The following is a 17,704-nucleotide window of genomic DNA, read 5'->3' as shown; positions in this document are numbered from 1 at the left end:
CTCTCTCTCTCTGTCTCTCATGAATAAATAAATAAAATCTTAAAAAAAAAAACTAGTGCATCAAAGGCAAAAATAACTACTCTCTCTTAGCCTAGGTTCCCCCAGAGTAAAGCCTGAGACAGTCAATGGAAGAATGTAATTTTAGGATGCAAGAATGAGGGACAGGTGAATAAATAGAGAAGAAGTTAAAATACAAGCCTGTGTCTACCGAGATCTACTCTATGAGTGATGGGCACTCAATCCCACAATACCTTCTGAGGAATCTCCTAAGATCTGCTTAGAATTGACTGAGATTGGCTAATATTCCATTGTGTGTGTGTGTGTGTGTGTGTGTGTGTACACACACATACATCACAGCTTCTTTATCTCTTCATCTATGGATGGACACTTGGGTTGAATATTTGCCATAAAAAAATGAAATCTGGTCATTTGTGACAACATGGATGGATCTAGAGGGTATTATGCTAAGTGAAATAAGTCAGGCAGAGAAAGACACGTACAATATGATTTCACTTATATGTGGAAGCTAAAAATAAAAACAAATGAACAAACAAACAAACACCAAAAGAAATGGAAACAGGTTCACAAATAAAGAGAACAAAATGGTGGTCGTCAAAGTAGAGGGGTGTAGGGGGATGGGCAAAATAGGTGAAGGGGATTAAGAGCTACAATCCTGCACATATAAAATAAGTTAGGGAGATGAAAAGTACAGCACAGGGAATATAGTCAATACTATTGTAATAACTTTGTGTGTTGACAAATGGAAACTACACTTATCATGGTAAGCATTGCATAATGTATAGATCTGTTGAACCACAATGTTGTACACTTGCAAATAATGTAATACTGTATGTCAACTATAATTCAATAAAAATAAACCAATCAAGTGCCCATATATGAAAAAAAAAAAAAAGAGTTGACTGAGATTGCCCGTTGGTGTAGAGTAAGCACCCCGTGAGGGCCACATGGTTTTCTGCAAGACTGGCGCAGGAAGGGAGAGGCCCTGAGCAGGCTCAGGTGAGGAGCTGCTGATATTGGCCTGCAAGAAGCTGGCAGCTAGTGCAGTGGCGGGGGCAGGAGGTGGGTGGACAGGTTATGAAGAGAGGTGTGTAAGAGGCACAGAGATGTACAGACATGCTCCTAACTTTTGTGATCATGTTCAGTAAAGTCATCCTCGCTGTTCATCTCCTTCACTGTCAGTAGAAAACCTGTGTCATTTATAATCTCGCAAGCAAACACGACCATTTCCTTATTAGCTCTGGTAGACTTTCAGGGCCGGGATAGACCCGGAATGGCCAGAGAGATACGTTTTTCAAGGATTTAAAAAAAAAAAATGAGGCCATTTTCTCCTACTAAACATTTGAGGGTTCATTATCTCAGCCTAGAGTATGGCTTCCCTATTGAGGCTCCTGACTGCAGGGTCTCTCCCTTCTGATACCTACGGCACCCTCCTGTCTGATATTCCATTCCTTTTGAACAAATCGATGCATCTTACTGCAGCCTTAGCTAATCTGGAGCCTTAGCACACTGCTTTCAGCATTTGGATAATTCCCAGAACTTATTTGTCAATGTATAGTGTTCCTCTCCCTGAGAAGTAAACTATTAATTTTATTTTCCTGATATTATTGTTGGTAATTCCCAAGGTCTATTGAACCAGAGTACCTCACTATGATAAAATTTCAAAACCATCTGCTTTAAAAATAACACCTTTTTCTTGGCTTGACATTTTGTCCATGAGCCATTGGTCATGAATGTATCCTGCAGACATTTTTTTTAATTGAAGAAATTTAGAATTTCACCATTTTTCTCTGAATTTCACAAACATTTCCCTGATGAATAATACTACAAGTGAAAGGGTTTTATGCATATAATTACCAGGAAATGGACATTAGAAAGAAGAGCCTTGAGTCAATTTTAATTCCCATTACTGCAAAAGTTTTTTTCTTATTTGTCCATCTCTTGTCAAGTGGGAATTTTTTCCCTCAATAATTACATTAAATTACATTTTAAGTTACATTTAAGCTTAATTACATTTAATTTTACATTTTAATTACATTTGCTGGATTCCTGTGGATCTCATCAAAATAACTTCAAATTTTTCAGCCTTCTTAGCATTTCAGATCATTGATTAATAATGACAGAAAATTCGGTTGTGTACCTACCATGTGCCAAATATTGTGCTAAGTACTTTACATACATTTCACTCAGTCCTCACAATGACCCAAATAACAGATGAGGACATGGAGGCTTGCACAGTGGTCTAGCTTGCCTAAGACCACAGAGTCAATAATAAGAGTAAAATACATAATCATTCTCTAAAATCAATGTGACAAACCTAATTTCGGAAACCCTTCAGAAGCTGGCACCACCCTGACAATATTTTTCATTTGGGCCTGACACATACTATCTTCTCGATTTTAATTCTCTGCGTATTTCTTACACAGGACTTCTAAGCTTTACAACTTTGACAAGAGTTTCTGTAACTATCTCACAACCTCAATATCTCTCTTAATTTAAACATATGGAGTCTTCTTTCTTTTTACTACAGCAGAAAAATGCATCTTACGTCCCTATTACTGTTAAATACTACCACCACTACCACCCCACCATTTCTTTGTTTTCTGTCTCCTCTACTACACTTTGTTTTGACTCCTTCTCTTTCTTGCCTGTAAGCTTAATTGCTTTCTTTTCTAGTTTCTTCCCTTCCACGTAAAAAAATGCTTAAATGTCTCCTATTCTCTTTTTTATGCTATTTTGAAACTGATGATATCCCTTTAAAAACTTTTCGACTCTGTAGGATTGCATTGGTGATGAAAAGGAGACTGTCTTTTTTTATTGAATTATAATTGACATATAATATTATATAAGTTTCAGGTGTACAACATAGTGAGTCAGTGTTTTTATACATTACAAAATGATCACCACGATAAGTTTAGTTACCATCTGTCACCATACAAAGTTATTAAAATGTTATTGACTGTATTTCCCATGCTGTACTTTATATCCCCATGACTTACTTATTTTATAACTAGAAGTTTGCCCTTCTTAATCCCCTTCATTCATTCCCCACCTCCTTCCCCTCTGACAACCACCAGTTTGTTTTCTGTATCTATGAATTTGTTTCTCTTTTGTTTTCCTTGTTCATTTGTTTTTTAGATTCCACACGTAAGTAAAATCATATGGTATTCATCTTTCTCTGACTTTTTTCACTTAGCAAGGTACCCTCTAGTTCCATCCATGTTGTGGCAATTGGCAAAGTTTTTTTTGTGGCTGAATAATATTTCATCAATATATCTTCCATTCATTTATTGATGAACACTTAGGTTGCTTCCATATCTTAGCTGTTGTAAATAATGCTGCAATGAACATGGGGAGGTGCATACATCTTTTTGAATTAGTGTTTTTGTTTTTCCCCGATAAATACAGAGAAATGGAATTGCTGGATTGTATGGTAGTTCTACTTTTAATTTTTTGAGGAACATTAGATTAAGACATCTGTGGACTCATCTTTGTGGAACTGATAAGGCCTGAGGCTGGAGAAGGCCTGAAATGGCAAAGGTCATAAAACCAAAATGGAGGTGAGATTAATAGAGGAAAGGAGAGGACCATTTTATTTTTAAGTAAGCTTTTTGCCCACCATGGGGCTTGAACTCATAACCCCAAGATCAAGAGTCTCATGCTCTACCAATTGAGCCATCCAGGCTCCCCAGAAGAGGGCAATTTTAGATTGAGGCGATAGAATGGGCAGAGGAGAACTGGTTCTGGCAGGTCCAACAAATAGTAAAGTCATTAACCTTCATTAGCAGAAAGACAGAAATCAGCTTAGTTCATGAGAGAGCTTCAAATTTTATCCAATGGGATAGAATCAAATTCAAACACCTGAAAGAAATATGCTAGGTCTTTGACAAGGAGATAAAGAAATGAAATGGTGGGGTGTCTGGGTGGCTCAGTCATTAAGCGTCTGCCTTCAGCTCAGGTCATGATCCCAGGGTCCTGGGATGGAGCCTCACATCGGGCTCCCTGCTCTGCGGGAAGTCTGCTTCTGCCTCTCCCACTCCCCCTGCTTGGGTTCCCTCTCTAGCTGTCTCTCTCTGTCAAATAAATAAATAAAATCTTTAAAAAAAATGGTGTTTCTTAAAGATGCTTCAGGTGAGAGTGAAGAGACCATAGTGGCAAAAATCTAGAGGCAGAAAAACTGGCTGAAATATATAGTAATCCAACTGATATCGTAGCCTAGGCTGGTAATTGCCAAAATAAAGCTAAAAATGATTCAGAAAATATTGTTGTGGGAACATCAGGAAAACTGAATACCTAAATTGATACCGGATGGAAAGATGTACAGGCAGGATGCAGTTAAGATAGAATAAAAAATAATTGCAAGAGTTTGAGGATGATGGACCTGGAGATTGACAGTCTTTATGGAATCATATGCTTTTGTGGGAGAAGATCAAAAAATAGTACTTACAGTCACAGTCCTGAATGCTAGAAAATTGCTCAAGTTCTCAGGAAATAAAATGGTATTCAAAGATAATTTCATAGTGGTTTATTTTTTAAATTAAAATTCTAGGGACACACACATTGAAATGTGGAAATTATTTCAGGTTGTGTTGCATTTAAATGCACTTAATTTGTATAAATCACTTGTGTATTCAAATAGTTGACCTTTTGTGACTAGATCAATAGTCTCAAGGTGATCTTTAAATATCAGCCTCACTTTTTGAATATCAACTTTTAGCTTTCCAATCAACTTAAATTTTTTAACTATTAGAAAATTAATCTAAGAAAATAAAACATGTTGTATCTTGCTTTCTGCCATTTTACATATTTTTTGTCCTGGGAACTTGGGTTCTGATACTGACCCCAATGTCCTACTTTGACCTGTGAATACAGGTAGAATCCAACTTTTACGTATCTGATTAATAGGTGAATATATCAACATGAATTCACTTATTTTACACTCATCAGGACTTTTGTACTGTTTCTAATCTGGAACCCTGTAGAAATTTTCCTTTTTATCACTTGCCATTCACTAGTGTGTTACTCATTGAGCACCTAAAAAGTGCTAGCACTATTAACCCAGCAGTAACACAACACTTTGGGAGATTATATTCTAGTGGGTAGGAACTGACAGTAAGTAAGTAAGTGAGTAAGTAAGCAAATGAATGAATGAATCAATGAATGATGCAATTTCTGATTATGGAAATTGCTATGAAGAAAATAATTATGGTATTGTGGTAGGGAAATATGTGGAGAGGAAAGCCAACATTAGATAAAGTGGTCAGCAAAGACCTTTCTGAAGACATGACCTAAAGAATAAAAGAACTAACCACTCTATGAGCCAAGTGAGAGTGTCCCAGGCAGGGGAAATAAGAATTAAAAGATAAAACTATAAAACTCTTAGAAGAAAGCGTAGGCATAAATCTGCATGATCTTGGACTTTGGCAAAGGATTCCTAAACATAACATTGGAAAACATAAGCAACAAATGAAAAGAAATAGATAAACTGGACATCAACAAAATTAAAGCTACTTTGCTTCAAAGGGCACCATTAATACTTTCAAAATACAACATACAGAATGGGAGAAAATATTTGCAAATCATGTATCTAATAAAGGACTTGTGTATAGGATATGTAAGGAACTCTAACCACTCAATAATTAAAAGACAAAATAATTAAAAATGGACAAAGGATCTGAACAGGCATTTTTTTCTTAAGATTTTTATTTATTAAGAGAGAGAGAGAGAAAACATGAGCAGGGGAAGGGGCAGAAGGAGAGGGAGAGGCAGACTCCACTGAGCAACACAGGGCTCCATCCCAGGCCTCTAAGATCAGGACCTGAGCTGAGGGCAGACACTTAATCAACTGAGCCACCCAGGAGCCCCTGAACAGGCATTTCTTCAAAGACAATATACAATAGGTAAATAAGCACATGCAAAGATTCTTGACATCATTGGTCATTAAGGAAATGTAAATCAAAGACATGAGATGCCACTTCTTACCCAGTAGGATGGCTATAAGAAAAATCAGTTGGTAAGATAAGATAATAACAATTGTTAGCAAGGATATGGAGAGACTAGAATTCACACACTGCTTATAAGAATGCAAAATGGTATAGCTACTTTGAAAAACAGATTGACGATTCCTCAAACAATTAAACATACGGTTACCATATGGCCCAGCAATTCCACTCTTAGATATATATCCAAGGGAAATGGAAACATATGTCTACACGAAAACTTACACACAAATGTTCATAGCAACATTATTCATAATAGCTGAAGGGTAGAGACAACCCAAATATCCATTAATGGACAAATGCATAAACAAAATATGTGTATCTATAAAATAGAATATTATTTGGTCATAGAAAGGGATGAATAATTGATAAATGTACAACATAGATGAAATTTGGAAACGTTATGGTGAAAGAAGCCAGTCACAAAAGACAACATATGATTCCATTCACATGGGAATCCAAAATAAGAAAATAAAGAGAGATAAAAAGTGGATTAGTGGTTGCTGAGGGCAAGGCATATAGGACAAGAAGACAGTGGAGTGATAGCTAAAGGGTAGAGGGGTTTCTGTGACTGATAAAAATATCTAAAATCAACTGTGAAATATATCTGTGGAAAAAACTAAAAATCATGGAATTGTGTACTTTAAAGGGGTGAGTTATGTAGTATGTAAGTTGTATCTCAACAAAGCTATATATTTAAAAAAAAATTAAAAAGTCTTTGGGAAAGAACAGAAGGAAAGCCACATGGCTGAATTAGAGTGACATAAATTGTGGATGGAGGAGGGTGCAAGGCCAAATCTCAGGAGGTCCAGCAGGCCCTCTGGAAGTGAACCTGGGATTCTTCTTCCTTCTCACCGACTCTCACCTCAGCAGCTGCCTTCCTGACAACTGGGATTACCAGAAGGTCCTGAATAGCTGTTGGAATTTACCTTCACAGCCTTCGGAATTTACCTTCACAGCCTTCTCCATGATGTGCGACTTTTCTCTGTTGGCAATACTGAACCTCAGCTTTCCTAGAAAAAGGAATGGTAAAGATGTGTCCCACACCTCAGGCTGAATGTGGCTGTTTCCTTATTAGTTAGGTTCTGCACATACACACCTTGGGACCTGGTTCTCATCATCCCTGCTTGCTTTTCAATCTCTTCTTTTCTCCGTTTACTTCTACTTTTCATGGGAAAGCAGTTCCGCGTCTGCAGGATTAGGAAAAAAGGGTACAGGTTCCCCTACAGGTCTGCACTTCCAGTTGTCAATTAATGTAAAAAGGCCCTCTTTACTTGGACAAATAGCATTTTCATTATAGCCTAACATAAAATAAACATTGTAACCTATGAGGGCTGAGACCCACGCATCATCCTGGTTTCCATTTTGTCCCTTGTGACGTGGAATAATAATGAGTGAGAAGTACAAATTATATAATCACAGTTTTATTGGAAATAGTGAATACACTGTTTGTAAGAAGGGAAATGAGGAAAAGGACCATTTATTGAGAGCCTATTATATACAAGACCTAATACTTAAAGCATGCTATATAATTTAAGCCTCTGAACAATCCCATCCTTTAAGTATTATAGGTCCACTTTTGGACTGGAGAAACTGAGGATCAAATGTATTGTTGCCTATCAAAGTGGCGACACACATGTATGTGGGGCCTTTCACACTGGAGACAGAGCTAAGGAGTAGCAAGAATATGGACTAGAATATAGTGTAGATATGATGCTCCACACACTTCCACAGTGAATTCCAAAATGTCCAAAAATTTTAAATTTGAACATGGATTTCCAGGTTTTTATGAAAGTCAGATAGGATACATTTATTTAATATTGTTAGTTTACTATTTATAAGTACATATTTAGACATACAGTATACGGCCTCCTTTGTCCTCTTGTTTCAGGTCCTCAGTGTTGGGGATAGGCTTATGTCTGTGGATGTGATTGTGTGGGGGTTGCAGTGGAGGCATGGGGGATGGTGGGTAGCAGGTTAGGGAACTGAAGTCCTATTTATAAAACACAGCACATGAGGACTAGAGGTTAACATATTATGCACAGAGTCTGGGAGAAATTATTCTGTTGTATGGAGGATGTTTCTCTAACAAGTTCCTCTGCAGAGAGGAAGAAAGAATTGACTTGTTCCCCAGTCCAAAGATCAGAGCCTTTATGAAGCTACATCTAGCTGGGAGTCAGGGTAGCAGTCAGGAGGGTGTTTGCTGCTGACCAAAATGAGGGACTCCACAGTGGCCTTTCGCCCTTGCCTTCTGAAACAGCTCTCGACAGAGCAGGACGGTGACTGACTTCCTGTGTGTTTCTATAAGACATAAGGACTCCTATGGGAGTTAGAAAATCAACCCAACCGCCTCCCAGACTGAGACTGGTAGGGAAATGTCCTTGGCTGAGAATATAACAGAGAACATGTAAATGTTCTTTTCACTTTGAGGGTGTCAGGATGAACCCAGTGAAGCAGGAACTTGTGTATTACTTCCGCAGTTCTGAGGGGGCACATTTGAAAGGATTATAGGGAGGGAGGTGAAGGAAGAGAAAGAACACTGCTATCCATTGCAGTGGTAGGTCAAATCCACTGCAAATAGGTAGCCTGATCACCTATATGTTAGTTAGGAAGATATTTCTCTTTTTAAAACTGTTCTTACACCAAGGGACACAAAGCACCAATTCACAGATTGAATTCAGCTTGGTGACATTATGCTTCCTGTGCACAGTGCATTTGAATATGATGCATTTAGATAAGCATACATTCTCCAGTTCTCCGTGTCCCCAAATTTCATATGTTATCTCTTGTATTCTATATTTACATTACCTAGCTGGTCCTGGCAGCATTTGAATTTGTATTCTCTGGCTTAAACTGTGTTGTCTCTGAAGATTAATGTTTCTTGAGAGATGTGAGTTCGTGTGTTTGTCTGTGTGTGCATCCTAAAGAGAGACATAGAGCAAGAGAGATAGGTGGAGAGAGAGAGAGTTTGAGAAAGATAAAGAGAGAGGCAGACAAAGAAAGAGTGACAAAGACAGTAGGATAATGTCAGAAGGCAGGGACTGAGCAGAAAAATCCAGAGAAATCTGTGCATTCATTAGCTGTAGCATTCACTGATACGGAGACCTCATGATGGTCCAGATACAGAGTACCTACTCTCCCTAGAATTTCTAGGAGATTGGGACTCATATTAAAATTGAGGGTAAGACAAGTAAGGAGAAATATACTGCAATAGATTCAATTGTGTCCCCCCAAATTTATATGTTGAAATCCTCACCCTAATGTGACTATATTTGGAAATAAGGCTTTTAAAACGTAACTAAAGTTAAATGAGGTCTTAAAGGTGTGGTTATGATCTGATGGGATTGGTGGCCTTATAAGAAGACAGAGAGAGAAATCTCTCTTTAAGCACACACTGAGGGAAGGTCATGTGAGGACCCAGTGAGAAGGCAGCCATTCCTAAACCAGGCAGAGAGCTCTCACCAGAGCCCAACTATCCTGGCACCTTGATCTCTTTCTTAATCTAGCCCCCAGAACTGTGAGAAAATAAGTTTCTGTTGTTTAAGCCACCTAATCTCTGATATTTTGTGGTGGCAGCCCAAGCTGACTAATGCATGTAGTGAGAAGAAAGAGGGATGGATTTCACAGTGAGCTCACCCCATTGATAATAGATGAAGTTTCCTCCCAAACGGATCAGAAGAAGAAAGTGCTAGAGAGATGCACTTGGAGAATTGGGTAGGAAAAACAGGAAATGGGATGTCTATATGGAGTTTAATTTTGGGATGCTTTTCTCTTGTATTTTGGGGAGTAGTGTTTAGACAAGTGTGAAATTTTTCCATCCCCTTTTACCATGAAATAGCAGCAACCTCATCTCTTAGGTAAAATCTGTTAGGTTCCTTTGACCTTGCTTGTCAATAGGGAGAATAAAGGTTTGAAGATATCCCACAAGTTTTTATTCAGGAGGAGAAGTGGACTAAAGGAAAGAAAGGAGAGAGAGAGAGAGAACCAGGGATGAACACTGACTCTCTGGCTCAACCTGGGGAGGACAGGAGAGCATAGTTGTCGAGGAGCAACTGCCTAGTGGATGACTGGAGAAGAAATGTGAGATAGCCCTTCTTTTTCCCAAGTTCAGGGAGAGAAAGGTAATCTCAACAGGGATCTAAAGGGTTCAGAAGGACTGACATTTACGTAATTTAAGTAACGTTATGTGAGCTAACTAGACTAACAATACAAAATTATCTTGCAAGAAAGAGATGATACAAAGGCATACCTGGAGTGAATTTGCTTTTATTTATGGATTGATAATTGGTCATACCAAGAGAATAGAAGGGACCAAAGGCAAATCATCACAGTCATTTCCACAGTTGCTGGCCCTGGGGAGGGGGTGCGGTGATGGCAATGGGGGTAGAGCTTTTTAAAGATTTATTTATTTTATAGAGAGAAGGAGAGTGCGCTCACGCACCTGCATGAGCAGGGGGAGGGGCAGAGGAAGAGGGAGGAAAGCAGACTCCCTGCTGAGCATGGGGCTCCAAGACCTGGGGCTAGATCTCAGGACCGTGAGATCATGACCTGAGCCAAAATCAAGAGTGGGATGCTCAACCTACTGAGCCACACAGGTGCCCCAACAACGGGGGTAGGGCTTTTTAAAGGTACATTACTTACTTCCCTCTGTCAGTCCTGGAGATCCTGGCATCCATCTTAAATGTAAAGGTGGCTCAGCATATTGCTGCATTGCCAGATTCCTATTATCAGTGTATATGATACACAGTATCAGGAGTGGAAATAAAGCACTGTCAACTTTTGTTAGTAACAGATCTGCATTCATTTTTGTGGGGCATGAGGCTATGGTTGATGTAATATTAAATCAACATTAGCTACAAAGCAAAGATAAGGTTTTTCCATGAGAAAAATAATAACAATGCCTTGTATCTATATTACCTTTGATAGATTACCACATACAATCACATAGCTGAACTCATTTAATCTTCACAGCAGCCTGTAATCTAAGAAAAATAGCTATTACATTATTTTAACATTTTTGCAAGTCAGGATAATACATGTGTCAAAATTTACTAGGTAAGTAAGCAAGAACGTATTGAGTGCACATCTAGTGTTTGTCCATCACACCACAGCTGTTTCCTGTAGCAGATAGCCCAGGAATGGAGAGAGCTGTGTGCCGAACCCATCACTGGGCTAGCGAGAGCCCCATACATGCCTCACTACAACTGGCACTTTCTGTTTTCATATCTCAGCATTCTATTAAGGCAGTAACCTGAGGAAGAGTGCCCTAGGGCAACTCTCACCGGTGCAAAATAAATAACCAGAATCTTATCAAGGCAACGGAATTCCCTAATGCCTTATTTAATTTTTTAAAACCCACAGATACAGTTATCTTTAAACCACGAGAACAGAGTTCTAATGCCAAAATCCAGCATTGATATTAGGCTTTCTGTAATTTAAAGACTTTTAGTGAGATTATAGAGCTGCCAATGATGTATTGAAGTTTAGGAAGAGCTTCATAAGGTAGTCTTCAAGTAATTAATTAGTGTGTCTGTGTTGTTTTTTTTTTTAACCTTTGTTGCTCTTTTACAGTTGAATATAAACAAAAATTTCAGCATTCAACTGTAAGTTTCATTAATAATTAGCTTATAATCAATAAGTAGATGACCATCTATAGGTGCTATAGTCATTTCCAAGTCTGTTATTGAAAGAAGTAAACTAAATTAACTGAATTCCCATAATATACCACTATAGGTCTTTTTTTCTTTGCCTACAAATCTAATGGTGACAAACAATATGAATTTACTATTTTCACTGGGTCATTAGATGTTATAAATTAAAAATTTTATTTTAGAATTATATTTTAGGATTGACTAAATATTTGTTACTGGAACCAAGAACATTTATTTATTTTTTTAAAGATTTTATTTGAGAGTGAGAGAGCATGAGAGAGAGAGAGAGCAGGGGGGAGGGGCAGAGGGAGAGGGAGAAACAGAGTCCCCGTTGAGCAAGGACCCCCATCGCAGGGCAGGGCTCAATCCCAGGACCCTGGGATCATGACCTGGACTGAAGGCAGATGCTTAACCAACTGAGCCACCCAGGCATCCCTGGAACCAAGAATATTTATTTATTTATTTGTTTGTTTGTTTATTTATTTATTTAACATATAATGTATTATTTATTTCAGGGGTACAGGTCTGTGATTCATCAGTCTTACACAATTCATAGCACTCACCATAGCACATACCCTCCCCAGTGTCCATCACCCAGCCACTCCATCCCTACCACCCCCCTCCACTCCACCAACCCTCAGTTTGTTTCCTGAGATTAAGAGTCTCTTATGGTTTGTCTCCCTCTCTGGTTTCATCTTGTTTCATTTTTCCCTCCCTTCCCCTATGATCCTCTGTCTTGTTTCTCAAATTCCTCTATCAGTGAGATCATATGATACTTGTCTTTCTCTGATTGACTTACTTCACTTAGCATAATACCCTCTAGTCCTGGAACCAAGAACATTTAGAACCAAGAGACATTTAGAAGGCCATGTACCTATTAGGTGAATTCCTTAAATTGGGAATGTTTATCTTTGATATATTTATAGTATCAGCACTGAACACATGGCTTGCACATAGAAATAAACATTTAGTAAGTCAAATTCAAGAGATTTGAGGTATAATTTTAGATTATAAACATTATAGTATTCCAACTAAAAACAAATCCAGAAACAAAATCAGAGAATAAGTAATCATTAATGGTTAGCAATATATAGCTATTTATTGGTGCAATCTTTTCCTTTCCTTTAAAGTCATAATTTGATATGTTTTGAAAATCACCTTGTAAATATAAAATCCTACCAAAAAGCTAGGTTTCATTCAACTTTTATTATGTGTTGTTTCCCCCAGTGGGCAGTATTTCTTAATACTGAGAACTGTGATTGATCTGTGAGTGCAGATTAGGCTTCTCTGGGCTACTCTCCTGTAGCAAAATTGACTTCACTCCACAGATCACTCTATAGAATAAATGTACATATGAATTGCGTATAAGACTACAAAAATTTCAAGAAGTCAGGGACTGATATTTGTTTTGTTTTTATTGTATACTCGAGGCCTTGGTATATAATAGGCACTCAGTAAATTTTTGTGCAATATCAAAATTATAAAAATATTAGTACAGAAAATTTTGTAGTTTATATCATCTGCTACAGTAGTATGTGTCAAATGTAAATCACTACATGATCACATTTATTGAGTCATCAATCTGTGTAGAAAATTGAATTATGCACTTGGAGACAAAACAAAAGAAGTATTTCACAATGAAGTTAAAATAAAGCATATGAATTCCTTAAAAGTCTTATTTGATCAGGTGTTTTGGCATTTGCTAAACATAATGTAAGCAGATTATTTTTCTATTACGCACTTTGAACAGAACTAGCTAGGAAGACATTTTAAAAGACCCAAATTAACTCTTTTGGGATTTTTGGACTATATCTGTGTTTATACCCAGTGGCATGCTGTGATTGACTCTCTTACTCTTGGGGCATTCTTTAGAATCTGGGATCATATCAGAATCCGGAAATACTTCTCCCTTGTTCTCTTAATTTTCTTTTTCCTTCTCCTCAAATTTCAAGACAAGCAGACAGTGTGCACAAGGAAAAGTTGACACTGGGGCACAGAGTTTCACTTTTTCAAAGTGAACTAAGCAAAATGCTGGCAATGGTTAGTCATGTCTCTCCTTTTGTATTTTTATTCTGTGGTTGAAGCTGGACTGGAGCTTCAGGCTCTTCGTAAATCTATAAGGAGTCATTACATTGGTGATGACCTCACCTCAGGCTTATCAACAGTGTCCAATGCAAGAGTTGACCTCATGCTACCCTTTGATTAGATACCTCACTTTAGGGCTAGAAAGGAATTAAATTGGTATTTGGAAAGAGAAAAAGAAAGTTATGATTGTCAATACACCAACATCTCCATATCACACAAATTCTCACTAGAATTGTACAGAACAAAAGTAACAAATTTATTAAATATAAGGGAAATTCTTCATGACTGTTTAATATCTCAAGCAGATACGAGTGGGACTTATAAAATCTCTGTTTTTGGTGAATTTGATTTAAAAATAATGTATAAACTCTTAGACATGCAAGATCTCAAAATAGTCTTAATTTTCATGTGTGGTTTTCTGTTTTGTTTTGTTTTAATGTTTTCAGCCTCCCAGTGCTGCTTTTGCTTCTCACCCAAGTTACTAAGATAGTTCACAGCCGGTCTTCATGTTGCCATACCTCAATTTTAAAGTGTCCCAAATATAACTTGTGGAATAGTCTTCAACATTCAAGAATCTACATGTATTTCAGAGGCTGCTTCCAGGGTAATCGACTAGACAGGTGGAGGGGACAAGACACTGTCGGATAGCCTGAAGTCCTGAGGAAACAGCTTCGGGAAGAGAAAAAGAATAATCCTTACACTGGGCAGATAAAAAGATAGAAATACATCTTTTTTCAGAGAGTGTGGAAGTGATCTGGGAGCTCATTCCTAGAAAGAATAGGAAATGGGAAACACACACACACACAAACCAAAAAAAAAAAAAAAAAAAAAAAACCAAACCAACTGGGAAGATTTCACTGGGCTCAGTGGGTCTATTTGGATTGATAGATTAAAAACTATAGTATGGACTACAGAATCCCCTGGGGAAATATTTATCATTAGAAAAGAGGTTCTGCTTATAGCGGAGTGACTGTTATGTGAATTATTATCCAGTTTAACTCCTTCGGATTTGGTCTGAGTGTCAGGGTGAAGGCAAGCAAATCCTGAGTTGTTTCATTGCAATGGATGGCATCAGTCACAAAGAGGAAAGGTGTCCTCGGTTCCTTCAGTTGCTTTGCGCAGTCACACGGATGATGCAGGCGGCTGGGTGTTTTTGGCATTAGGAGAAAGATAAGTTGTGAGCGAACAAACTAAAGCAGATATGGCAGACATGGTGGACCACCACAGGGAAACCCAGGGGATTCGTTTATGAAACCTGTGTGAGAAGCACATTTGGAAGGAAGACTTAGGGAATGGTTGAGGTGTGGTGATACTTCATTCCTGAAGCTATCATTTATTCTGTTAGGGATTTTCCTCCTTTTCAAGATTTCAGGCCCAGTCTGTGCAATTCCAGGATTTATATTTCTATCCCTGATTTGCAAAATGCATGTTCAACTGCATAATAACTGCTCTACCTGTATGACCTACTTGCACCTTGAAATCAGCATGAGCAAACCAAATTTATTACTCCGGCTCCAAAAGCAGCAACTCCTGGTGACCTGCATGTTTTGATTAATGGCACACGCAGTCTCTAACTTACCCAGAATAAAACCTCAGAGACATCTCTGACTCTTTCCTACAACTACTTGATAAGCTGAAAAGTCCTCCGTTCCCTCCGAAACACCTTTTACTTCTGTATGCTGCTTTCTATTTTCCCTTCTACTACCACCTTTTAGTTAACACCACTGATGATGACAACAGCTGGGATTATTTGGTAAATGCTTACTTACTAGGTGTCACCAGTGCACCAGGACCTTTCACAATTTACCTTATGCGATCCTCAAAGGCACTACTTGTAGTTCCTGTTTTCTGGATGGAGATAATGATCCCCAAAGAGATTTAATTATTTACCTAAAGTCACCAAACTAATAAACAATGGAGTCAGGAGTTGAGCAACAGCCCAGCTCCACAGCCCAAAACGTTCCAGATGTGCTCATCTGCCTTCCATGGAGACGTGTGGCTTTCTAAAGCACAATTTAAATAGACTCCTGCCTGAATCCTGTCCTCCAACACACTTGCTCTCAACACTGATTTATCCTAAACACTGGTGTCAGAAAAATTTTGATAGTGTGAAACTCCATTTATGTCAGCCTCACATAAAACCTTCAATGGCTGTCCATTCCTACAGAGATTGGTAAAACGTTCCTCCCTGCAATTCCAGAACTTTTATGGTTTGGCCATAATCTACAGTTTTCTCCTTCTTACTTTCTATTTTTCCCGCATAACAATTCCTGTGCAATCTCTGTAATTTTTCTGATGTTATAGATCAGTGCCTAAAGTTTCTTCTACCTTAGTTGCCATCCTATTGATTTCTTACTTGGTCTTCAGAGATTCTGAAATAAAGTCTTGATGATTAATACGTTTTTGAGATAACCTTGTGGGGGCATTATGTCTGCTGGGCTCCTATTGTACTTGGTCTGTACATCACTAAAAACCCTTAACTTACTTTCATGCACTTGTGTGGATACTATTCAATTTATTAGAGCGTAATTTCCCCTGGCATTGGACTTTGGCCTCACTAGTCATTTCCATTTTTATTTTACGCATTGATTTATTAATTATCTAACTAATTGTACACTGAATCACACTGAGCTGACAGAAGGGTAAAGGAAAGGTGTTTGGTGTGGGAAATAACTGAGCAGAGGTGAAGAACACCAGGGCCAAGGGAAATGGGAACATTTAAAGGGGGATGGAATCATAAGTCACATATGTACTACAAAGCAGGAAGAGATCGATCAGGAATGCAGCGCTGTCCTGGTAGAGTTTGGGGCAATGTCAGTTGCAGACGGGAGTAAAAGTTGAATTAATGGGTGAAGCTACCGGGATGTTTTGTCACAGTACAAAGAGTGAAGGACCAAGGTATTTTGAGGGAAAAACAGAAATACATGAGATTCACACTGGATAGCTCAATTTTATAAACAAATTGCCAACAAAGCCATCATCTTCTGGGGTTAAAGAAGAAAGAGCAAGTTGATGACTGAAAGAGAAAGGAACAAGTTTACCATATCATATCCTGTGGGGAAGGAGATAAGAACCCAATAAAAATGGATGAAAATATTTGTCTGCAACAAGTAAGAACTAAAGGAAGGTAGAGAAAATTCTAGTGAACCCAGTGAGCATGATTTTACTTTTATCCATAATGTTTAGATATTGGAACAATTAAGATAGATTAAGTTATCATATAACACTATAAAACTTGTATTAGAGACAGTTAATATGGAATATAAGTTGTAAATGAGTACTGCATTTTGTGTATGTGTGTGCTACACAGAGCCAGTTGTGGTACTATGTATATATTAGTTCTACGAAATAGATTTTATAGAAGTCAGGTGTATATATTTATAGATATATTAATTAAATACATAATATAATTAAATTATGTTTTTTAATTAAATCTAGGATATGCAAATACATATGCATATTAAATGCCAAATTCCAGATGGGAGGATAAAGTAATAAAATGACACTTTTTCTAAAAACATATTATGTAAATGCAGCTAGTTATAATGAAAATCAGTATATATGACTAGGAGGATAATTCAAATAGCTCAAAATATAATTTTTCTAGAATAAAAAACTGTCTTTTTTTAAAAAAGATTTTATTTATTTGAGAGAGAGAGACAGAGAGAGAGGGCACAAGCAGGGAGAGGGAAGGAGCCCAACTCGAGGCTTGATCCCAGAAGCCTGGGATCATGACCTGAGCCGAAGGCAGACGCTTAACCGACTGAGTCACCCGGGCGCCCCTAAAAAGCTCTCTTCTTATCTAATGATGACAATTTCCACCTGAATATGGATCCTTGTTCATTTTCTATCTTCTAAAGTCTTTCTCTCTTTCAACTTAACATCTAATATTTGTATGTACTTTCCTTTCATAAAACTATTTTTCTATATTACGTGGTCACATCATTTTCC

General features: G+C 37.8%; 1 pseudogene; it reads right to left on the bottom strand.

The window, feature by feature from the left end:
* The window catches only part of LOC112837957 (scaffold protein ILK-like), a 128,308-nt pseudogene extending 114,450 nt beyond the window's left edge, over positions 1-13,858 (bottom strand).
* Between the last annotated feature and the right edge of the window lie 3,846 nt (positions 13,859-17,704).

Source organism: Callorhinus ursinus, unplaced genomic scaffold (genome assembly GCF_003265705.2).
Source record: "Callorhinus ursinus isolate GAN/ISIS: 27379988/994484 unplaced genomic scaffold, GSC_fseal_2.0 scaffold22, whole genome shotgun sequence".
In the NCBI taxonomy this organism is placed as follows: Eukaryota; Metazoa; Chordata; class Mammalia; order Carnivora; family Otariidae; genus Callorhinus; species Callorhinus ursinus.
This window is presented reverse-complemented; position numbering and strand designations above follow the sequence as displayed.